The sequence below is a fragment of the Oryctolagus cuniculus genome, chromosome 14, assembly GCF_964237555.1.
Source record: "Oryctolagus cuniculus chromosome 14, mOryCun1.1, whole genome shotgun sequence".
Taxonomy (NCBI): domain Eukaryota; kingdom Metazoa; phylum Chordata; class Mammalia; order Lagomorpha; family Leporidae; genus Oryctolagus; species Oryctolagus cuniculus.
Genome location: NC_091445.1, coordinates 43156206 through 43181224, shown reverse-complemented (window position 1 = coordinate 43181224; position 25019 = coordinate 43156206). Strand labels below are relative to the sequence as shown.

At 45.2% G+C, this 25019-nt stretch overlaps 1 long non-coding RNA gene across 2 annotated transcripts in view; it reads right to left on the bottom strand.

Annotated features, from left to right (window-relative positions):
• LOC108177275 (uncharacterized) overlaps window positions 1-25019 on the bottom strand; it is a 49713-nt gene that overhangs the window by 13992 nt on the left and 10702 nt on the right. The window contains exon 4 of one of the 2 annotated variants that reach the window (XR_007922510.2): window positions 1059-23672. The exons of the other annotated variant lie outside the window; for it this stretch is intronic. This is a non-coding gene — a long non-coding RNA (uncharacterized lncRNA). Of the gene's footprint in view, window positions 1-1058; window positions 23673-25019 lie in introns of those variants that run through there. 2 annotated transcript variants of the gene reach the window in all.

Below are 25019 nucleotides of genomic sequence, written 5' to 3'. Positions count from 1 at the left end.
TCTTCCTATCTCCCTCTCAAAGAAACCAGTCACAAAGGACAACATACTGCATGATTTCATTTGTATGAAACATCCAACATAGGCAAATCTATAGAGGCAAAAACCATGTTAAGAGGTCTGAGGGGACCTAGAAAAATGTGAACAGAGAATGAATGCTTACTGGGTTCAGGGTTTCCACCTGGAGTAATGGGAAAGTTCTAGAACTAGATAGTGCTGATAGTGGCACAACATGGTGAATGTACCTTACACTACTGAATTACACACATTTTAAAAAAATTTATTTAGGGGCCAGCACTGTGGGGTAGTAGGTTAACCCTCCGCCTGTGGTACCAGCATCCATATAGATGCCAGTTCAAGTCCATAACTCTGTCTCTCAAGTAAATAAGTAAATCTCTATTATCATTTCAATAGAATTAACTGGTCAATTCAGGGAGCAAAAGGGTTGAATTGAAAAACTCATTAAGCATTTGTTCAATGCTATTAGTAGGGCCAACTGACTTAAGTCAACAAGAGCTGTGGAAAGGATGAGCTTTTGATGAAAGTGACAGCGAACAAAATGAAATAGGCTGTACCAACTATTAGAGGATTAAGATTCAAATTTTTATTTTATTTATTTTTTTTTTTTATTTTTTGACAGGCAGAGTGGACAGTGAGAGAGAGAGACAGAGAGAAAGGTCTTCCTTTGCCGTTGGTTCACCCTCCAATGGCCGCCGCGGCTGGCGCGCTGCAGCCGGCGCACCGCGCTGATCCGATGGCAGGAGCCAGGAGCCAGGTGCTTTTCCTGGTCTCCCATGGGGTGCAGGGCCCAAGCACCTGGGCCATCCTCCACTGCACTCCCTGGCCACAGCAGAGAGCTGGCCTGGAAGAGGGGCAACCGGGACAGAATCCGGTGCCCCGACCGGGACTAGAACCCGGTGTGCCGGCGCTGCTAGGCGGAGGATTAGCCTAGTGAGCCGCGGCGCTGGCGTAGATTCAAATTTGAGGGCCGGCGCCGTCGCTCACTAGGCTAATCCTCCGCCTTGCAGCGCCGGCACACCGGGTTCTAGTCCCGGTCGGGGCACCGGATTCTGTCCCGGTTGCCCCTCTTCCAGGCCAGCTCTCTGCTGTGGCCAGGGAGTGCAGTGGAGGATGGCCCAAGTACTTGGGCCCTGCATCCCATGGGAGACCAGGATAAGTACCTGGCTCCTGCCATTGGATCAGCGCGGTGTGCCGGCCGTGGCGGCCATTGGAGGGTGAACCAACGGCAAAGGAAGACCTTTCTCTCTGTCTCTCTCTCTCACTGTCCACTCTGCCTGTCAAAAAAAAAAAAAAATTCAAATTTGAGATCAGAGATGCTCATAAAACTCATTTAAGGAAAGTTGAATAGAATTTAATCTATGGTGTTTAGATTCAGTGGGTGAGGGACCATGGGAAAATACATTTGTTTTGGATTTAACTTCCTTACTAGGATGGTTCTACCACTTCTGAGTCCTTTTCCAGTGTGAAGCTTTGTGTTCGGTATTTACTTTCCCTTATTTAATCGTCATGGAACTCTACACTGTATATTTCTTTGATGCCAATGTAGACTCCACAGACTGAAGCACCCAGTGAAAAAGGAGAATGTGGGACTCTTTGTTAAAAACTTACTAAGAATTTCAAGATGGCGACAGAAGAGTATGGAACCATATGCAGGGCCCTTCTACGCGGGCCCTGTGCAGCAGCACAGCTTGGACACCAGGAAGCTGGACATGGTCATCCCCATTTCTCACATGAGGATACCGAGACATAGAGGCGCTGTGTCTTGCTTGAAATCAGAGAGCATGGATCCTGAAGGCTGGAAGATGAGGTGATTTTGTTATGCCCAATGAGTGCTACAGGATAGCAAATCAAGACAATTCAGCAAGTGTTGAAAGAGAGAGGGAGAGTACCTGAAAATCTATAACACCCATAAATCACTTCTGCAGGTAAATCATTACAAATATGCAGGAGACCCTCATCCTGACTCCCCTGCCAGACCGGGGGAGTCTAAATCCCTCTGGGAGAGAAACACCAGCCATCTAACTTGTGAAGGTTTCTCATTGAGCAACTGTTTAGCTTAATTGAGGTAAATCAAACTAAATGCTAATTAGTATCTTCCAAAGAGTAAAAATAGATACTCGATTGCTCATTCTTGCTGAGCACAGAGCACACAGGGCAGCTGTATCTTCAGAACTTTCATATTGTTCCATGTTTTACATATTTCATGCAAAACTCCACATGTCAGTTGTGTGGCAGCAGCTGCCACACACTGAGATCCTTGAAGGTGGTTGCTTTCCAGAGGCTGTTGTCATGAGAAACTCCGTCATCAGTAGCTGAAATTGTGTTTGTGTGACTACGACAAGGACTCCCCCCCCTCCCCCCCCCGCCAGTTCTGAGGCTGGAATTATGCTAGTGAAATTCAGGTGACAGCTGAAGACAAGATGGAATGAGAATGGCAGAAGATGTGAGTAATTGTTGCACTCATCACTTCTTGTGACTTGGGGTTGGGTTTGGCGGATGATGGCACTTTAGGACTCTGCATTCCATTCTTGTAGAATTCCAGAGAGACAAATGACTGCAATAGACTTATTTTATTTATTTGGAAGGCAGAGTTAAAGAGAGAAGGCAAATGGAGGAAGGGAGTGGATGGAGGAGAAAGAGACAGAGAGTCAGAAATCTCTTGTATCCTCTGGTTCACTCTCCAAATAGTCACAATGGCCAGGGATGGGTAAGGCTGAAGCCAGGAGATAGGAACTCCATCTGGGTTTCCCATGTGAGTGGCAGGGACCCAAGCACTTGGGGCATCTTCCACTGCTTTCCCTGGTGCATTAGCAGGAAGCTGGTTCAGAAATGGAGCAGTCAGGACTCAAATTTAAGTGCTCATATGGGATGCAGGCATCTCAGATGGTAGCTTAACCCATTGAATCACAATGCCGGCACTATATCTCTTTAAGGTCCCACTTGTTAATAGGTTAGAGTGACACCTGAATTTCCACATGAGTTTTAGAGGGGACATATAAACCATTGCAGTGGACTATGGTGGAAATGCTTTGTTTGTCCCTGAGGTCCTGAACCACCATCAGGATGGCCGGGGTGTTCCAGTGAAATGTCTAAACAATAGCAGTGAGGTCTCCCATCTCCCTCTAACAGGAATGGAGAAAGGGGCAGAGTGGGGAGTCAACATGTCATAGATGTCACCACAGGCCCTCTACTCTTCTCACGCTGCTACTCCAACACCCTCAGCAGATGGTTTCAATCCCCAGCTTTGTTTCTCAAAATCAGAAGACATAATTTCCTTGCAAAATTGTGTCTAAGTATAGGAAGGCTGTCTCATGCTGGATTCCACTCAAAGAAGAGCCTAACATATTATTTCAGGGCTAATTCAGAAGCAGCATTGAAGGGCCAGAAAGCATGAGACAGGGAAGGGGAAAAACTAATATAAGGGCATAGCATTGAGGCTGCATCATGAAACATGCAGAATGTGGTCAGAGTTGTTCACCTGGAAGATGAAATTCTGTGTTCTCCATGGGCTGGGTGGGTTGTGAATGCAGATGTGCACGGTGGCAGTGTAGCAGTGTGGGGGAGACTCAAAGGCCCTCATTCTCAGGGTGTGGGCTTGAGGTGTGACGCTGGCAGCTCAGGATGAGAACGAGTCCACTACAAATGCCCACCGTGGAGGTGTAAGGTCTGAAACAAAGGTTCAATATTATCTGACAATGAAAGCCTATAATATTATTAGTAACTAATATTATTAGTGTCTAATACTATTTGCCATTTAAAACTGGGAGGGCAAGTTCCCCTCCCTTCTGTTCCCATGAACAAAGTCCCCTGGCCAAACAACCCGCCTTTATAATGGAGACAGTCACAGTGCCTGCCTATGCCTCAGTTCCCTGACAGACCACAGAATTATTCAAACAAGCCAATCACACACTCCTGTGGGCACCAAGGGGCTCCCAACCCCCTTGATCTTCACAGTCTGCCTCACACAGCCCCTGTTCACATTGCACCCAAGTGCATCTCCTGTGTGTCCTGCTTGGTGTGAGGTGCCCTCCTCCCCTAGACTGTATGTGTGATTCACAAACTGCAGTCTATCTCATCTGTCCAATGTTGGGTGTGGTTGTGAGCTTGGCCATTCTCATAGCCCTAAGGCAGGAATCTCTCCCTCACCAATGGAGTGAATAGGAGGCAATCAAGACAGTTACAACTGAGGTGGGCATTGTGGAACAGTGGGTCAAGTTGCTACCCGGGATATCTGCACCCATATCAGAGTGACTGGTTCGAGTCCTGGCTACTCTGTGCTTCTTATCCACTTTCCTACTAATGCACCTGGAAGGCAGCAATGCTGGCCCAAGTGCTTGGGTTCCTGTCACCTCCATGGGAAATCCAGATGGAGCTACTGGCTTCAATCTGGCCTAGTCCTGGCAATTGCAGTCATTTTGGGAGTGAATCAGCAAATGAAAGATAAGTTTCTCTTTGTCTTTGCCTGTCACTCTGCCTTTCACATAAGAGAATGTATCCTTCAAAAAGTACAAAAAATAATTGCAACTAAAAATTCCACTGTAACTGAAATCAAGGTGGGCTGAGGTACAGGGAATCAGGAGTATTTACTACAGTGGGCAGTGGGGAGTATGGGGGATTTTTCCTTTCTTACCTCTCTTTTTATCAGGGTTGAGAATCTTTTCCAGAAGCCTCTAGCAGGTTCCTGTCAGTCCCTTTGGGCAGAACTGGGTCACCTGTATGCCTTTGAACTGATCACTAGCAAATGGCGATGGTATTGTGCTGAGTGACTCATGGCCAATTACAGTTGACCCCCTGTGGCAGGACAGGGCCTCCTTTCTATGAGGACGTTTTCCCTCAATGCTTGAATGAACTCAAGTTCTATTATTTGAAAGGGTAGGCCATCAACAGTGTCTCTTCTCTTGACAATGGTAAAACCATTCAGGGGTTGAGGCTAGAAATAGTGCCATTCCATACATTGCAAGTCTTGTGACAGTAGGAAAAGAGAAGTAAGAAATTGGGACAGGCCAATCAACTAGCAGCCAGATCTGAGTACAGTGACCACAGCAAACAACGAATAGTGTAGGATGTTTACCACCATTGAAGAGGGGGAAATCTTTTTCTTTCTTTCTTTTTTTTTTTTTTTTTGACAGGCAGAGTGGACAGTGAGAGAGAGAGAGAGAAAGGTCTTCCTTTGCTGTTGGTTCACCCTCCAATGGCTGCCGTGGCCGGCTGATCCGAAGCCAGGAGCCAGGTGCTTCTCCTGGTCTCCCATGGGGTGCAGGGCCCAAGCACTTGGGCCACCCTCCACTGCACTCCCTGGCCACAGCAGAGCGCTGGCCTGGAAGAGGGGCAACTGGGACAGAATCTGGCGCCCCGACCGGGACTAGAACCCGGTGTGCCGGCGCCACAAGGCAGAGGATTAGCCTAGTGAGCCGCGGCGCTGGCCGAGGGGGAAATCTTATTGTCATCAAAGAGACTGCACTTCACCGGTTCTTCAGCTTTAGTATTCTCAGCAATCTCAGTCCCAAGAGTTCTGATTCAGAAGGTCTGGGATAAAGCCTAAGAGAAAGCATTTTAAACTTTCAGCTCCCAGTAGATTCTGAAGCAGGTGTTTGGCCCATAGATTGAATATCACTCACTCAATGAGTTAAAAACTGGGGCCTGAACTGCAACAGAGTTGCTGCCCCAGCAGATTTGGAAGGTAGCTTAACCCTTCCTGAAGTTTCTTGGTTCAGCCTCTATCTGATACAGAATCCAATCATACTGCAAAGTAGATCCCATTCCTCTGAACAGGCACGTTGGGAATCTGCATCAGCTCAGGCCCTGCAGTTTCAAGGACATGCCTCTTTTTCAAGCTTAGGTTACACAGTGCTCTTTGTGTATCCAATGACCTTTACTCCTGGGGTGGGGTGGGGAGGGAGCCCACTTGATATTTACAGCTGTCTCCTATTGATCTGGTGATTGCCTGACTTGGCTTGAGCCAAACATCATCCCACACACGTGTTGCCTCATACCATCATTCTCTAAGTATTTATTGAGTACCCATGTGCCAGGCATTGTTCTATGTTATGTGGACCCAGCATGGAAAGAAAGACAAAACAAAAAAACAAGCAAAGACTCTAATGACACTTGCAAAATGTGAGTCACCAGTAAACAGATACAGAGTGCAATGGGTGTGTCCCTAAATACATGCAAGTCCTAACCCCTGTGACTGTGATCTTATTTGGATAGTTTACAGATGTAATTAAACTCAAGATGAGATCAACCTGGATTTAGGGTGGGCTCTAAATCGAATGACTGATGTCCTTATAAGGGAAAAGAGAGGGACTGAGACACAGGGACAGGGAAGAAGGGTGCACAAAGAGGCAGAGGACAGTCGGATCCACCAAATGCTGGAGGCAGCAAGAGGATCCTCCCCTGGAGCCTTTGGAGGGGGTGTGGCACTGCTGACACTTTAGTCTTGGACTTCTGGCCCCAGAACTGTAAGACCAAACATTCATGCTGTTTGTGCCACCCAGATTGTGGTAATTTGTGATGACAGCTCTAGGAAACATAAACATGGTAAGGCACGTAGTGATAGGGGCTGGGAAGAGATGCTAGTATAGGCAGTTTGACTCCTGGTCCTGTCCTCTGATTCCCCTGGTTGTGTTTTGCTGGCCTCCTGGTCTCTTTGTATTTATTTTGCCTCATCTGTGTTCTCAGGCTTTGATTTATGATCTTTCCTCACATTCATCTGAGGACCACAGCTCAGTGGGAACCCTATTTGAAATCTGGAGAAAATAAGTGTCTTCCCCATGGGTAGGAGCAGGGGGTCACAAGCTCAGAGGAGGCCATGGGTGAAGGGCAATGTGGAGAGCCAATGCCCTGTCCTCAATCATGTAGCTGCTGTTCTGCACCAGCTGGAGGTTGCCACACTGTGGGATCGGATTAGCACTGCAGATCTTTGCATTTCTCCAGAGAAGCCAGAAGTCTGGAAGGAAGGTGGAGTTTCCAACACAAGTTTATTTTGCATTTATTTAAAAAAATTAAGGTACAATTAAGGTAGCATAAATTAATTAATAGCATCTTATATATGCTGACATATATATTTAAAATGCATTGAAAGGCAGACAGAGAGAGAGAGAGAGAGAGAGAGAGTGAGCAAGCGAGCAAGCAAGCAAGCGCAAACTTTAACCTACTGGTTAACTTCTTAAATGCCAGCAAAAGCCAGTGTTGGGCCAGACTGAAGCCAGGAGCTAGAAACTCAGTATAGGTCTCCCATATGAGTGGCAGGGGCTCAACTACCTATCTACTACCTGCTCCCCTCAAGGGTCACATTAGCAGGAAGGGAGATAGGACTCAAACCCATGTACTCCGACAAGGAATGTAGGCATCCCAAGTGATGTTTTCACCATTGTGCCAAATGCCCAACTCAGATGAGCTATTTTAAAATGAACAATTCACTGGCAATTTGTACATTTACAATGTTGTGAAACCATCACCATTATCTAGCTCTAAAACATTTTAATCACTCCAAAGGAAACCTGAGACTCATTAGAATAGACTCCCTATTCTCTCCTAATCTCAACCCTGGCAACTTCCAACCTGTAACTGTTTTTGTGAATTTATTTTGGTTATTTTGTGTAATGGACCAATACAACTAGTTGTGTTGACATTTCACTGTAACTAATGGAGAGGGATTATCCAAAGATTGTGAGTTTATTCAGAAATGGGCTTTGCTATGTGGGTCATAGTAAACTACATGTATTCAAGGAAGTTGAGGCAAAGGGAAGTTTTTAATTCCAAAATAAGGAAGATTACATAGATTTTTTTAAAAGATTTATTTATTTATTTGAAAGTCAGAGTTACACACATACACACACACACACAGAGAGAGAGAGAGAGAGAGAGAGAGAGAGAGAGGTCTTCCATCTTCTGATTCACTCCCCAATTGGCTGCAATGACCGGAGCTGTGCCGATCCGAAGCCAGGAGCCAGGAGCTTTTTCCAGGTCTCCCATGCGGGTGCAGGGGCCTAAGGACTTGGGCCATCTTCTACTGCTTTCCCGGGCCATAGCAGAGAGCTGGATTGGAAGTGGAGCTGCTGGGTCTCGAACCGGCGCCCATATGGGATGCCAGAGCTTTATGCCAGGGCCATTAACCTGCTGTGCCACAGCTCTGGCCCCTACATAGATTGTTTTTAAAATGATCATCCTTTGGCTACAAGGATCAATAACAAGGGGTGTTGTCAGTTCAAGACTGGACAGGCATTTGTTGGACAAATGTCCCTGAGAAGTAGCAAAAGGCTGCTGTGGTTTTGTGGTCCTGGCAATGTCTATCAGGCATGTGTTACTATCAGGCATGTGTGTGTGAGATTCCCTCGCAGCCTTATTTGACTTTATTTTTTGTTAAATCTGACAACTTTCAAATGTTGACAACCACCACCAACAGTAGCAACAAATCTCACCAGGTAGACCAAATAAACTGACCCTCCGACTTCTACCTCCTGACCTTTGGTTTGCTTTTGACACAACAGCTCCTTCTGTCAATGTGAGGAGCCCATTGGGCAGCCGTCTCTGGCCTGTTAGGATGCTGAGAATGCCAGGCCGGGGAGAGGCTGGGCGCTCTCCCCTTGGGGCAGTGGCTTTGGTGGCTGTGCTATGAATCCCATCTTCCTCCCAACAGGAAACATGGCTGTGCCTGCTGGTCACTCCCTGTATGTGGAGGGCTCCGAAGGATTAGAAAGGATGCTCCTCCTCTTGTTGCTCAGTTTAGCATGCTCCTTGGTGAGAGGATGTTCCAGAAGAGTATCCCAACAAGAAGCAAATGCAAGGATGATGGTGCCAGCATGGACCCAAATCTCATAGTCACTGGAGTCCAGAGGCTCAACAATTTCACTTGTGTATCCAGAATTCTGCTCTGGAGAGCCTTGTGACTACTGGTCTGTTCCCCAGGGCAGATGCCATCCCTCTTCTATGCAGGCTAAAGCGAGGACAACATTAGACGTGATGTTTGAGGGTTGCGTTTTTTAGTGAATGGTTATTGAGCATTTGCCAGGTACCCAGTGGGACAAAGATTATATTACCTGTCAGCCTGCAAGTTTATTAGTGGAAGATTACAGATAAATTAGAAAAAAAACAAAAACCAGTGTTGCTAAATGTTGGCAGTAAAGAACAATAGGGACAAAAGCAGGAAAAGGATGGATTTTACCAGGGAGAGGGTGAGAGAGAGTCATACGAGATTTTGTTTCCTTCTTCTCAGACCACTGCATTTGGCCCCGGAATTCCTTCTCAGCCCAAAAGCGAGGGTGGGAAGGTTGGGAATGGAGGGTGGAGGAGCCAGTGGAGGCTGGACCCATTTGCTTCCTCATGAAGCCCCAAACACTGGCTCTGGGTGGCTGTGGTACCCAGGTGGTAGCCATGCCTATTTCCTTCACCCTAAGGGGCCCCTTCCTTCTAATCTGCACAAAATAACCGTGTGAGCTGGGCTCCAGTCTTGGCATATTTCTGTTCTTTTAATTGGTACTTCTGGGTTCCACTGGCAATGCCTTTGCTGTTGTTTTTGGAATACAGGTAGGTGTAGGCATGGGATTCATTATTGTTGGAGAGGATTTCAACCAACTTATTAAACATAGGATTACCGCTCTTTTGTCTGGTGTGATGTAGGTGTGGCTCTGCCTAAAGGCAGAAGGAAGGATACAGTGACTCATGTAGGTTTGTTTCCAGCGTTTAATTCAATGGGTTAGATTTTTGTTGGAGCCCATGAGTCATTTTCCCTGCTCAGTGGCTTGCATGATGCAGTGGTGAGATAACCAGGGAGCCCTCTGGAAGGTTTACTAAGGACCGTGCAGGAATGTGCACTTGCAAGGACCTGGGAATCCCAGACCATGAATAACACAGTCATTTACAAATGCAGTCCTCCAAACAAGGGAAATATCCTCCAGCAGTCATGTATTTTTCACCTTCTCACATTTCACATTTGTTTAAAAAAGGAGTCTGACATCACCGGCACAATCTGCCCTGTCAGAAATACCGCGGGCGCCTCCGCCAGCAGCTGCAGTGGGTGTGCCCCACTGCTCTCACAATGTGGTTAAGTGTTGTGTCCACGAAGGTGAGAGTCATCTACACCCTCTCCTGATTTAGCCACCTTACATTGCTGGCCTACACTTCAAGCTGGATTTGTAGGGAATGCCTTTTTCATCTTGAAATCATCAGAAGGTGAACCTGAACATGAATGGTGTGAGAACAGAACGTGTCTGTCTGGGTGCTGATCGAAGCGTAGAAGGACAGCGCAGAAACAGATGTTATCTCATTTCCGTTTCCAATTGAAGTTGAACAATGAAAAAGCTGTTATGTGTCAGAACTGGAAGGGGTAAAATTATTGACAGACTGTCCTTTCTGTGGAGGCTCTGCCCTTACAGACACTTCCTGTTTACTGAAGTTCATAACTTGCAAAGGGAAAATTATTTTATGAGTGACATTTCAGTCAAGTTCATTGATAGGTTATTTGTTTGAAATTCAAAATTGCTTTTCTTGTGTGTGTGAGAATTGCCACGGGAAAGAGAGCTTGTTTTGTTAATTGTGATTGTTTGTTGGCTTAGTCTTTGCCTATTTATTTGGCACCATGAAAAGAAGGAAACTGGCACATGAATTTGTGGCATAGCCTCTTTGTCTATTGCTATGGCCCAAACTATCCCAAAACTTGCTGCCTTGAAATAACTGGCATTTTATTCATGCTTATGATTTGGTGGGCGAGGAATTTGGGCAGGGCTCAGCTGCTCAATTATTCTGCTCCACGTGGTGTTGACTGAGGATGCTTTGTGGTTCCACTGGCAGATGGGCTGGTCTGGAGGGTCCAACACAGCCTCACTTGTACGTCTAGCACCTCAGTGGGGATGGCTGGAAGGCTGGGATCAGCTGGGACTGTTGACTGAGAACCAGCACTTGCCCTCCAGCATGGTGGCTCAGGGATCTCAGATGGAGAGCTCCAAGTGACCAAGATGCAAATGTCAGGTTTCTGTAAGCTATCCTTGGAAGAACCCCCAACACAGCTATAGGACACCTTTCTCTTTTCCTTCTTACAAACCTTCAGTCTAGCACCTCCTGAATTCCTGTTGTGAGATAACTTTATCCTTATTTTTATGATCTAACATAGGGCATAAAGCACAAACAAAGTGAAGTAGGGGAAAAGTGAGTCCTTTGGCCAAAGAACTCTACTTTCAGAAGTCATCATTTACAAGTTGAGCAAGTTACTAAACCTATCTGACCCTCAGGTACTTTGTCTGCAAAAAGGGGTTGGTAATACCATCATCAGGGTGTGATTGAATGAGACATATATGAGAAATGCTTTATATAAATGTTAGTAAGTGAAATTTCAAATGTAATTGACTTTGAACCCCATTCCATCCATGCCTAAAAGGGGCTATTTTCCTGCCACTGCTATTTATTTGAACAAATCACTAAAACACTCTATGAATTATCATTGCTCACAGAGGTGAAGAGACATGGTCTTCTGTAACTGTCAGGTTCATCATGTGGAGGAATAACAAATCAACAGTATCAGAATCACAATTGGCTGGTAATTGCTTTGTAGTCTACATGATCAGAAATGATCACCCATTTCTCTGCCTGTTGCTGTTTTCCTGGAGCTGCCATTGTTGCCACGGATTGAAGAATTTGAGGGAGGAATCCAGGTAGTTCAAAGGTGGGAACAGACAACAGACATCAACAGTAATTTACGTAGTCTGAGCGTATGTGTGTAATTCACTACCACAATGAAATAAAACCTAACCATGTTTATCTGCTGCATTTAATGATATGCATAATCCTTACTTTCACTGATTGATAAGGCAAAAAAGTAAGATTTCACATACATAACTTTTTTTTTTGACAGATGGAGGAGTTAGACAGTGAGAGAGAGAGAGACAGAGAGAAAGGTTTTACTTCTGTTGGTTCACCCCCCAAAATGGCCACCACAGCTGGAACTACGCCGATCCGAAGCCAGGAGCCAGGTGCTTCCTCTTGGTCTCCCACGCAGGTGCAGGGCCCAAGCACCTGGGCCATCTTCCACTGCCTTCCCAGGCCACAGCAGAGAGCTGGACTGGAAGAGGAGCAACTGGGACTAGAACCCAGAGCCCATATGGGATGCCGGCGCCGCAAGTGGAGGATTAACCAAGTGAGCCACGGCACTGGCCCTCACATACATAACTTTAATTAGTATCTTTTATAATTTTAAGCTATCTTTTATTATTTTTCTGGTATCCATGATGGCAAACATGTTACCAGTTTTTCCTGATAACCCTATTTAGTTATTTTTATTCATTCATTCATTGACTCATGGATCAGATATGAATTGGAGATCAATGCATGCCAGACTCAGGGCTAGATACTACAGATTTAGCTGGTGAGAGAGACAGAGAGGACAAGGGGTTATTTCAGTAGTGTTACCCCCTAGCAGTGGATACTTTGGGCCCTGTGAGAATACCAAAAGTGGTACAAAATCTAGTTTTGGGGTTCTTGTGAGAACTCCCTGCTGAAGAAGATGAATCCAAACACCAAGAACTGTGGACCTCTATCATAGCATCTGCATATGTGGTTTCAGCCAACATCAGCTCAAAAATATTTGGAAAAAAAAAGTGTCTAAACTGAACATTTACAGACTTTTCTTCCTCATTCCCTAAACAATACAATGTCACAACTCTTGACATTGTATTAAGTATTATAAACAATTTAGGATAAATGATGTGCATTGGTTATATGCAAATACTACTCCATTTTATATAAAAGACTTGAGCCTCTGCAGATTTCAGCATCCTTGAGGGGATCCTGGAACTAGTCCCCATGGATACTGAGGGACAACTGTGGAATTTAACTAGGGCAAGCAGTTGAGTGGACGGGAGAAAGCAAAGGCGCTCAGAGCTGAGCCTAGAGATCAAGTAGGGGTATGGCTGTTAGAAAGAATCAGGAGGGAGGAGCCGAGCCCAGCTCAGGAAGGGACCCTCTTGCCCTGGGAAGTGACACAGTTCTAATAGTGGAGATTTTTAGAGGGTATACTTTGTGACTTCCTTCATATATGGGGGCTAAGGGAGCAGTGAGGTAAGCAAGACACCCATCATCTGGATTGTTAAACTTGGTGGAAGAGGTATCTTCCCTGAGACAGGAGGAGGAACAACTTTGAGGGGAAAACACTTGCTGTGGACATGTCCAGTTTGAGCTGCCTATGGGCCATCTAAGAACTCCCCCACGGAGAGTAGGTGTATAGATACAGACTATGCTATCCAATAGGGTAGCACATACTGCTCTGCAAATTTACATGAATTAAAAAGGATATAAAATTTAAAATGCAGTTCTTCAGTTACACTAGTCCCATTTCAAGTGCTTGGTAGCCATAATAGGGCTTGCAGCTACCATTTTGGACGGCACAGATATAGAAAGTTCGGCATTCCTGTATTAGGGATGACCATAAGCTAGGGGGCTTACAACTATGGAAATTCATTTTCTCAGAGCTCTGGCACTTAGAAGTCCCAAATCACAGAGTTAGCAGGGTCATTCTCTGTCTGGAGGCTCTAAGGAAGAATCTATTTCCTGACTTTCTCTGAGATTCTGGTGTTGCTAGCAGGCCTTGGTGCTGGTTAGCTGTACACACATAACTCTGATCTCTGCTCCCATTTCCCTGTGTGTCTGTCTCCAAATCTGTCTTTCCTTAAAAGGATACTGGATTTAGAGACCTATCCTAATTCAGTATGACTTCATCTTAACTTGATCACATCTGTGAAGAGCCTATTTCCAAATAAGGCCACATCCACAGGTACTGGGGTTTAGGATTTGAACATTTTTTTTTAAAGTCCATTAGATTCACAAAGTTGTATTCAACACACTGCTGTAGAGCCCAGAGGCGAGGAGAGAGTAACCAAAGCCACAGCAACAGATGAGACCACCCGAGGAGTAGAGGCAAAGAGAGAAAGGCGGGGCGGGGTGGGGGTGGGGTTCTGAAGCAGACCTTGAGAAATGCTAGTATTTTTTGGACAGGCAGAGAAAGAGAAAGAGTCCCCTTAAAAGAACTGAAAATAAAAGGCCAGAGAGGAGAAGAAAAGCTAGAGGAGTGAAGAGGGTTAGAAGTTAAGGAAACAATTTCAGGATGAGTGTGGTCAATGGAATTAAAAACTGTAAAGAAGTCAAGTAGAAAAAGGACTGAAAAGTTCCCATGGGATTTAGCAATAAGGGGGCTGTTGACAAAAACCTTTTCAGTAAAGTGAAAGGACTGAGGTCAGATTGGTCTAAGAATGAATGATCGGTATGGAAGTAGACACAGCAGAGGTGGAAATGAAAAAGAAAACACAAACCCAAGGAACAGAGGCTGACTTGAGAGAGGAGGGGAAGGGATGTGGAAGGGAGCTCTGAATTGGGAGTCTGGGTATTTGGTTAAGCTGTGTCCTAGTCAGGTATAGATGAAAGGAGTTTACTTCTCAGAATCTACCTGGATAAGGAAACCTGGCCGCCCCAGGGACTGGTTATGAATCTCCCCTGGGTCAACTACAGTGCAGAATTTCTATTGCCCTTAGTAATCTGCTCTCTGCTCCCTAATCCTGTCTCCTGTCCTAATCAATGTTCTTGGCTTACACCACCTTCTCCCTCAAATTCTGGCTGTAAGTGACTTCAACATGTTATTTCTCTCCCAGCCCTTGGGACTACAGTATCTCTCTCTCTGTCTCCTCTCCCCCCTCCAACCCCCAGTTTCAGCTTTGTCTACATGACAGGGCCCTTACTGACTTCCTCTTGCTCCATGTGCTCTAGGCACATGCCTTGTCTTATATCCTCATTAGGGCCATGCTCGTGGCTCTGCCATCTGCACTGATGACCTAATCCCTGCTCTCCTCTAGGTGCCATCTTTAAATGTCCCTTTCTCACAGAAGTTTTAAAGGACTCCTTCCCTTTTCTTTTGTAATTATGTATTTACTTATGTGATTAACATGAGGGTTTGCCTCCTTGACTAGATTATAAACTTCATGAGGACAAGCACTGTTTCCTGTTTACTACAGAATCCTCAATTCAAAAAGTTTTCATTAAATTAATTAAGGAGGAGCAACTTTGGATGCATACCTCTCCCCACCCCAACATTTTATTATGAAAAATTTCAAGCACACAGCTATAATACTGTCACATACATGCTACCCTTCCTGCTTTGTCCTATATCTTTTCTTTTGTATATTTTTCTATCCTTCCATCAGTCCATCTTCTTTTCTTGACTGAGCCACTATTCTTGATATCTCTCCTTGTGGGTAAATACCTTTTGCTTTCCCAATTCCATATTCCTGAAAGAAGACCCTGGATAACCAAGGCAAAAGTCATAGGTCAATGGGTTGGGTTGGTTCCCTTTTGATTAAGCAGTCACCTTATTCCTGTCCACTATGGTACGGTGAATGGGGTCACAGTGTAAAATGATCTCTTGTGCTGTGGGTGTGGCTGTCTTTCCTTGGAGGTGGTGTGAGGTGACACCATGACATACATGTATAAATTATAAACAGATACAGAAAACAGGGGAGGATCAAGTTGGTAGAAGTAACATGAACTTCAGTTTTTTTTAAAGATTTATTTATTTATTTGAAAGTCAGAGTTATACACAGAGAGAAGGAGAGGCAGAGAGAGAGAAAGAGAAAGTCTTCCATCTGCTGGTTCACTCCCCAATTGGCTGCAAAGGCTGGAGATATGCCGATCCAAAGCCAGGAGCCAGGAGCTTCTTCCAGGTCTCCCATGCAGGTGCAGAGGCCCAAGCACTTGGGCCATCTTCTGCTGCTTTCCAAGGCTATAGCAGAGATCTGGATCAGAAGTGGAGCAGCTGGGACTCGAACTGGTGCCCATATGGGATGCCAGCACTGCTGGCAGTGGCTTTACCCACTATACCACAGTGCTGGCTCCATGAACTTCAGTTTTATATTTGCCGGGTTTTAGGTGTCTGGGGATATTGGGCACTATCCTTCAGGGAGATGGAAATGCTGGTGGGGCCGGTGCTGTGGCGTAGAGGTAAAGCTGCCACCTGTAGTGCTGGCATCCCACATGGTGCTGGTTTGAGACCCAGCTGCTCCATTTCCGGTCCAGCTCTCTGCTATGGTCTAGGAAAGCAGCAAAAGACAGCCAAGTCCTTGGGCCCCTGCACCCACCCAGAGGAAGCTCCTTGCTTTGGAATGGCCCATCTCTGGCCATTGTGGCCATTTGGGGAGTGAGCCAGTGGATGGAAGACCTCTCTCTCTGTCTATCTAACTCTGCCTTTCAAACAAATAAATAATATTTTAAAAAAATCTTTGAGTTATAAGAAAGAAAAAAGAAATGCTGTTAGAGTTAGAGGTAAGGGGTGGGCGGATGTATTGGGGGTCATTTGTAATCACCAGCAGTTCCAGCATGTAAGGGAGAGGCTGCGAGGCTGCATTCCGGCTGGAAGTAGGTAAGGGGACTGCATTTACATCATTCTTTCTGATGTGGGCAAGTAAGTAGCTAATAGAAAGGTGCTGAGGTTTGACAGCCCCAGTTGACCTGCACGGTGGCAATCACCTGTGGTGTGACAGCTCCATGGCCAACTGCCTCATGATAGCTGCAGCTGGCCTATGCAGAAGTCCTGGCCAGCCTGTACAGAAACCATGGCTGGCCCAACATGATGGCCTGGCCTGGGCTGGCCCCTGTGACAGCCCAGGATACCCCATCCAAACTCTCTTTGTGTGCACTGACCATCCCTAATTTCTGTGTAGTGGAAACCACACAATTCTGCTATATTACAAACTTAGAACCAGTGCCAGCTGCAAATACCCAACATGGCTATAGGATAAGACCTCACAATGACCTTTAGGTTATTATATTGTTATAATAAAATTACCAGCATCAGCACTACCACTCTCATCACATACCTGATGCCAAAACACTTCTGAGATTTCCAAAAAGGAAAACAGAAATGGGTGACATTCAAATCCTGCCCCCAATTCTACCACCTCTCAATATTCAAGCAAGCCCTACCCCAGATGCCATCCCCTATGCTTCCTGGTAGTATAAAAAGATGGACCAAATCTTGTTGGTTTTGTGTGTGTGTATGTGGGGGGGTACTTTTTGTTTATTTCCACTTTCTTGTCTGCACTTACTTCTTGAGCATGTACTTTTCCTTTGTTTGAAATAAATTCTGCTTTCCTGTACACATTTATATCTCCTCTCTGAATTCCTTCTTGTGATGGAAACAAGGACATGGACCAAGCTTAGCCAGGGGCGACCCCAAAACACTTAATAAGATGAAGTGAGAGTCATTTGCCCATATCTGTGAATGGAGGTAGCTGATTGTGGGGAGCAACCCGGACTGAACTGAGTTACTGGAATTAAGACTTATTCTATGCATCTGCTCTCCCACAATATGGCGCTGGGAGAGGAGAAAAACAGCTTCTACACAGCTGCCTCCAGTTCAACCAATAAACTGTAGGACCTGCTCCTGATTGGAGGAGAGCAGCATACTCGGCGTGTGGGCAGCCGAGTTGGGATTGGCGGAGGAGGACTATAAAGGAGGAGAGAGACGGCATGCACCAGGAACATCTAAGGGGAACATCTGAGGGAACACCTGTGCAGCCCCCGAGAGAGCCGGCCGGCGGTGTGCCGCTCCCCCGCGGAAGTGGGGAATGTGGCAGGGGGAACCGCCCTTCCACGGAGGTGGAAGGGACGGTAGCCAACCCGGGAAGAACCAGCAGCAAACCCGGGAAGGGCCGAGCAGACAAAAGAACAGCGCAGGGTTTACTGTCGTTCCTCCACGAAGAGGGGAAGCGACATAATGGTGCCGTGACTCGGATATGAAGCTTAGGCAGGGCTTAGTGTCGTTCCTCCATGAAGAGGGGGAGCAACACTGATGTGGCTTGTCTCCAACACATTGGCCACTATCACTATTACCTAGAGATGATGCTGTAGCAGCAAAGGTAAAGGAAATCCTCCATAGACAGAAGGGGGGCAATAGGTATAGATTGGGAGCACTGATCTGAAGGCCACAAGACAGCAGGGGCAAGAGTAGGGGGATGAGGAATGAGACCAGGCACAGGGCAGCTGCTGCATTTTAGGATTGGGTGAAATACCAAAGCCATTGAAGGAGACTTAGGGTGTTGAGTAAAGAGAGGGGCGTAAAGTTCCATGGGTTGAAGGGAGATTCAGGAGGTCCTAAGAAATGTGGCCAAGTCCGTGGTGTTCCAATAAAGAATGACAAAGAGATCCCTGGGTTTATGATTTAGAAGATTTTCCAAGAGACACGTCCTTCATGGAACTATGAGGAAGGGAACTGGATTACAGGGGGTAAGGGGAGACATTGAGGGTATTCTACTGACACTTTGGAAGGAGCTAGTGAAGAGTGAAAGAGAGAGAAGACACTGACTTCAGGGCAGATGTGCATAGAACACTGCTCTGGACCGCTGTGTGTAAGTGCTTCAGGATAAGAGAATTCTGGCAGCAGCTATGTGACATTCCCCTTCTGAAGATCCACAAACAATAATAAACTGTTATTAGTATTAACACACATCAGTAATGACTGAACATTAATTAATATAATATAATGCACATTAACATTAATACATAACAACACCACTGATAATAGTGAATGCTGGCTTAGGGTTTATATGTGGCAGTCACTGTTTTAAATTCCTTCCCTAGATAAATTAATGAAATCCTTACAATTGCTCTGTAAGGTGAGTGCTCTTAATACCCCCATTTTATCAGTGATGAAACTGGGAGGTTATTGCTTATATAAGGCTGCCAAGCTGGTGGGGGTGATGCCAGGATTAAAATCCCTATCTATACATTAACCTGTTCATCCTGTGGGGGGTGGAGGGCTGACCTTTGGTGATATTCAGAGGCTTTTCCATGAGGGACCAGGAGGAGGAAGGACAACCCAAGTCAGAGCAGGAGAGCTTTGAGATGGAGGAAGAAGGGCTGATGAGGGAAGTCCAAGGCCACTGAGTCTCCTTCCCACCGAAGGTGAAGGCTGTTGTGAGAGGGTAAGTGTGGAGCTGAGAGAGGACTGGAGGTTTGGAACAGATGCCAAGGGGAATGGAAAGGAAACCAGGTAGTAATTAGGAAAATGATAATCAAGAAGCATTAGGAACCTGGACGTGATATGGAAAACATGAATTCACAGTGGAACTACTCAGCTCAGGTGAGCTTTCTGGCCATCAATATTTAGGCAGCTGTAAAGCAGAACATGGTGCTTGGCCCTAGCTCCTCTCACTCCCAGTGCTTTGGGGGGTGTTAGGGATTAATGTCCTGTGGGGTTCTTTGACTCATACCCCCTCCTTTGCCTGCTGACTCCTAAGTCTATGGACAGCTCTCTGCTCCCCTACCTGCCCCCCCTCCAAAGACTTGAGGCAAAAGAGAAGCCTGAGCTGTCAGGGTGTGGATTCCTACTTGGGATCTGTTTGCTAGAAGGAGTTCAGGTGGAACAGAGCCCAGAGTTCAGAGTAGCATCAGGGAGAAACCGAAGGTGGGAGTTGGGAGCAGAAAGGGGCTCATGTAGCACTACAATTGTTCCCTCTACCCTAGACACCAGAGGGCACCCCAACAAATTATCATCTAGGACCCATCTCTGTGCTAGTGTTATTTCCAAGAACATCTACAGAGGGACCCCAACCACTGATTGGGGGGCAAGTTGTGCTAAAACATTGTTCCTGCTCTAGATAGAGAGGTATTACAAGCTTCAGTCAGAGGTAGAATGTAGATCCTAGAAGGACAGAAAGGAACTCTATGGCCAGCTGAGAGTAGGAGGGTAGAGCATATGTCCACCCATCCATTTTAGTGCAAGTGAGAAATTAATATTCCATCCAATGGGGTTCATATTGTTTTATGCAAGCTGCTAACCAGATCCTAGAAAATAAGTTCAAGTGGAAGATTAGAAATTTCTGAAAATAAGAGAGGCTCTGCAACAAATAGTAGGGGCTCTGAGGACTGAGTGGACTGAGGCCAGAGCCCTGTGGGAGTCACAGAAACACTGAGTCGAACCAGGATGAATCAGGGAAGAAAAAAACCCAGCTGGGTCAGAACAGAAAACATGATCTTCCCCTCACAATGTTCCTGGTGGGAGAGGCAGAAATTACTGACTCTAAGTTCACTTCCTCCTACTCTGTATCATTATCATTTGGGGTGTATAATTATGTTTAAGTCAACTATATTGTAAACTGCATTTAGTTTTCATTCTGTAGTGTAAAATCGGTCTTTCTCACCCAATCCATGAATGTTGTTGGAGACAGATAACTTTTGAAACTGGGTGGCTCTCTCCTATCTATGAAATTCATGATTTTAATTCCCAGAGTGAACAAAACAAGGTAATTTGTTGCCTTCAGAAAACACTGCCCTTAGGAGACTTGTATCTTTTGGGGGAGAGTTATTCATTATATTAGTATTTACATTCAAGAATGCATCTAATCTGGCCTTAGGTCCCACAAAACATTTACCTTTTTTTTAGCTTTATGATATTTATTGTGGGGAGCATCCGGACTGGACTGAGTTACTGGAATTAAGACTTATTCTATGCATCTGCTCTCCCACAATATGGCGCTGGGAGAGAAGTAAACAGCTTCCGCACAGCTGCCTCCAGTTCAACTAATAAACTGTAGGACTTGCTATTGATTGGAGGAGAGCAGCGTACTCGGCGTGTGGGCAGCCGAGTTAGGATTGGCGGAGGAGGACTATAAAGGAGGAGAGAGACGGCATGCACCAGGAACATCTAAGGGGAACATCTAGCTGAAGGAACACCTGTGCAGCCCCCGAGAAGAGCCGGCCGGCGGTGTGCCGCTCCCCTGCGGAAGTGGGGAATGTGGCCAGGGGGAACTGCCCTTCCACGGAGGTGGAAGGGATAGTAGCCAACCCGGGAAGAACCAGCAGCAAACCCGGGGAGGGCCGAGCAGACGAAAGAACAGCGCAGGGTCCTGTGTCGTTCCCCCACGAAGACGGGGAGCGACATAATGGTGCCGTGACTCGGATATGAAGCCTAGGCAGGACTCTGTGTTGCTCCTCCACGAAGAGGGGGAGCGACATAATGGTGCCGTGACTCGGATATGAAGCCTAGGCAGGACTCTGTGTTGCTCCTCCACGAAGAGGGGGAGCGACAATTTATGTCACACAAACCATGAATTAACCTATCTAAAATATACAGTTCAGTGGTTTTGAGTATATTTGTGGGGTTGGGCAGCCACTACCACATCTAACTTCATAGTATTTCTAACACTCACCCCACAAGGAATTTCCTTATTATGGGTCACTCTATTCCCTTTTCCTACCCAAATCCTAGAAAACTATTAATCTACTTTCTGTCTCTCTATAGATTTGCCTATCTGGACATTTCACATAAATTAAATCATATCATATGTGGCCTTCTGTGTTTACCCCCTTTCACTCAGCTTTATATTTTGAACTTCAACCATGTTGCATCATTCCCTCCTATTGTCAAATAATACTCCATTGTGTGAGCAGACCACCTTTCGTTTTCCTATTTATCAGTTGGGTTGATAACATGGTATTTCCATACAGCAAAATATTATTCAGTAATTTAGGTTATTATGAATGGTGTTGCTATGAACATTTGTGTGCAAATTTTTGTGGAAAAATTTCTCTTAGGTCTGCATGGAAGAGTAGAACAGCTGGGTCACACAATCACTCTATGCTCAGTATTTTATTTTGAGGAACTGCCGCTGGATCATCTATCAAAGTGGCTGCATCAACTTTATATTCCCACCAGCATAAGGGAGGGTTCTAATTTCCCCACATCATTACCACCAATTGTTGTCTTTTATTTCAGCTGTCCTGGTAGATGTGAAGTGCTCTTTGGAGTTCAGAAACAGTGGTGAGCACAGGAACCAGGGATTGTGGCAACATGACAGGGGCCCCAAGAATGGGGAGAACCCAAAAAGACAGAGATGGAACTGACTCTCCTTATTTTGCTTTAAAAGCAGTACTTTCAATGACACTGGGGACCCAAATTCTCATGCCTGGGCTATAAGAAAAGAACTCAGAATGGAATGTTATTCCAATAAATGAACTTCAAATGACAGGGCAGCATGTCATGATCTTACAAAAGAAAACTTGATTCCCTGTTTATCTGTTAATTAATTTGTTCCATAATTAGTTAAGGTCATATTAAGGTCATTTTAGAAAGGAGTTGAGTCAGAGAAAATCAGACTCACAGATTAAGTTATCCACACTTGCACTCCTACCCAACACAGCACCCCACTCACAGATACCATGTAAAAACATCTAAACCAGTAGCCACACAGCCATATTTATAACTAACCTGCCATTTGTAGATGTTGTTCTCACTTTATTTGATCCCTGTAATGTGCACATATGTTCTATTGTTTAAGAGTTGTGCTGTATTATATATTGGTGAATGCTGGGACTTTTGAGAGTAGGGGCCATATTTGTCTTACTTGCCTGTATCCTGTTGTTTAATGATTGTGTCAAAAAATGCCCAGCTATATCAAAGAGGAATCAGGGATGCACGTTTGCAGTGCAAGGTTCACCCATGTAGATATATAAGGGCTCAGATGCTCAAGTGGTTGAAGGAGCAAGAGGAGATCCCATCCTTACCAGGGCAGGGACTCGCACGCACACAAGCATAAAACAAAAACAAGGCACACAGTGGAATGGAGAGAAGGCCCAGTGTCTAGAACAAGAGAGAAGGCCTGAGTAGGAACTAGACGAAGAGCTTTTGGTCTGGACTCTTGTGTTCCTTCTTACAGTGACTTAAAGGTCTAAGGAAGCGGAGACATGATGGACTGCACCCACTGTTGAGAAGTGTCTATCAGTCTGTTTTCTGTTGCTTATCACATGATACCCCAGATTGGGCACTGGCTCACAGTTCTAGAAGTCCCAGACTGAGAGGCTGGTGTAATTTGGTGGACACTGGTGATATCCTTCTTGCTGACAGAATCTCAGGGAAGTGCCAGATATCACATGTGGGAGAGACAGGGAGCACACATGTGTGTCTCCTCTGGTCTTTCTCTTCATCTTCTGATAAATCCATCAGGATTCAATCACAGGGGCTGTGCACTGATGACTATTTAATTCCAACCACTTCCCAAAGGCCTTACCTCTGAACATCACAGTCAGATTCTACCTTCTTAATATCACACAGTGGGGATTAAATTCCCAAACATAGTGAAACCATAGCAGAGTGTAAGAGATTAGACACTGAAATGTCTAATGTGTGCAAAAAGGGGAGATGGCAACTGAGCAACTCAGTGACTGGAGACAGCTGCCTATGGCTTCAACAGCTGGGCTAATTTCCATATTACCAGACTTGAATGTAGAAGGGTCTTAGGGAAGATTTCCTAGAATGAGTAAAGAGATGCTATTGAACTTCTCATACTCTATGGTTTTAAATTCTGCCAAAAGGAGGATATAAAGTGAAAAGGATGAGTGGCTCCCAGAATTGATTGATATATTGTTGAACTGTAGTGTCATCCATCATTAACTTTCTGCTGCAGAAGAAACAAAGCAACAACATAATGAATGCTAACCCAAGTGGCATTTGATGTTTGTAATTGGGTTCCACATTCATATATGATCTTCCATCCATCACAGTTCTTGCACTTGATCAACCATCTGTGCTTCTTGAAATTTTAAATCACATTTTGTTAAAATATGCATACTCAAAGTAGCTTGAACATTAACCTCTTCATTTCTTCTCCTATTGTGGCACAGCTCTAAGCAAATGGAAACAATGTAGTAATAAATTGAGAACTCAATAATTTTTAGTACATTCTGGTGCCTTTTGACATGGCATTTGGGAAATAGATATTGCCACATTTTAAGGATTGTGTCATTTTATAGAAGTAAAATTAGTACTTGTAAACACGGAATCATGTTTCTTAGAACTAAAATCTTCTTAAAAATCCATTTAATGAAAGCTGGTTTTGAAAAGAGTAACATAATCACTGCATTGCTATAATGAATCTAAAAATAGAAGATTCTTTGTTTAACTTAAACCAAATCTATAACTTCTCCAGCAGCTTGACTCTCATTGTCGATTATTTATGTGGTAAAACATACCACCTTTGATTTTGAAGACCATAAATGAACATTTTAAAAGAGCAAAGATAAAAAGAGCACTATGAGATCCCAGTAGAAAGAATAGGCCATCAAAGGAGGAGGTACCTTTCTCTGAAGGGAGGAGAAAACTTCCACTTTGACTATGACCTTGTCTAAATAAGATCAGAGTTGGCAAACTTAAGAGGCTTCTATAGCCTTGGCAACTCATGACAAGAGCCTAGGGTGATTACTGACACCATAAACAAGAGTGTCAATTGTTAAATCAACAACAGGAGTCATTGTGCACTTACTCCCCATGTAGGATCTCTGTCCTTAAAGTGTTGTACTATGTGAATTTACGGTATAACTAGTACTCAAACAGTACTTTACACTTTGTGTTTCTGTGTGGGTGCAAACTGTTGAAAGCTTTACTTAATATATACTAAATTGATCTTCTGTATATAAAGATAATTCAAAATGAATCTTGGCCAGCGCTGCGGCTCAATAGGCTAATCCTCCACCTAGCAGCGCCGGCACACCGGGTTCTAGTCCCGGTCGGGGCGCCGGATTCTGTCCCGGTTGCCCCTCTTCCAGGCCAGCTCTCTGCTGTGGCCCGGGAAGGCAGTGGAGGATGGCCCAAGTGCTTGGGCCCTGCACCCTTATGGGAGACCAGGAGAAGCACCTGGCTCCTGCCTTCGGATCAGTGCAGTGCGCCGGCCGCAGCGTGCCAGCCGTGGCGGCCATTGGAGGGTGAACCAACGGCAAAAGGAAGACCTTTCTCTCTGTCTCTCTCTCTCTCACTGTCCACTCTGCCTGTCCAAAAAAAAAAAAAAAAAAAAAAGAATCTTGATGTGAATGGAGAGGGAGCAGGAGAGGGGAGGGTTGCAGGTGGAAGGGAAGTTATGTGAGGGAAAAAGCCACTGTAATCCAAAAGCTGTACTTTGGAAATTTATACTTATTCAATAAAAGTTAAAAAAAAGAGCACTGTGCCCTTGCTTTCTGGTAAAAGATTTTTCCAAAAA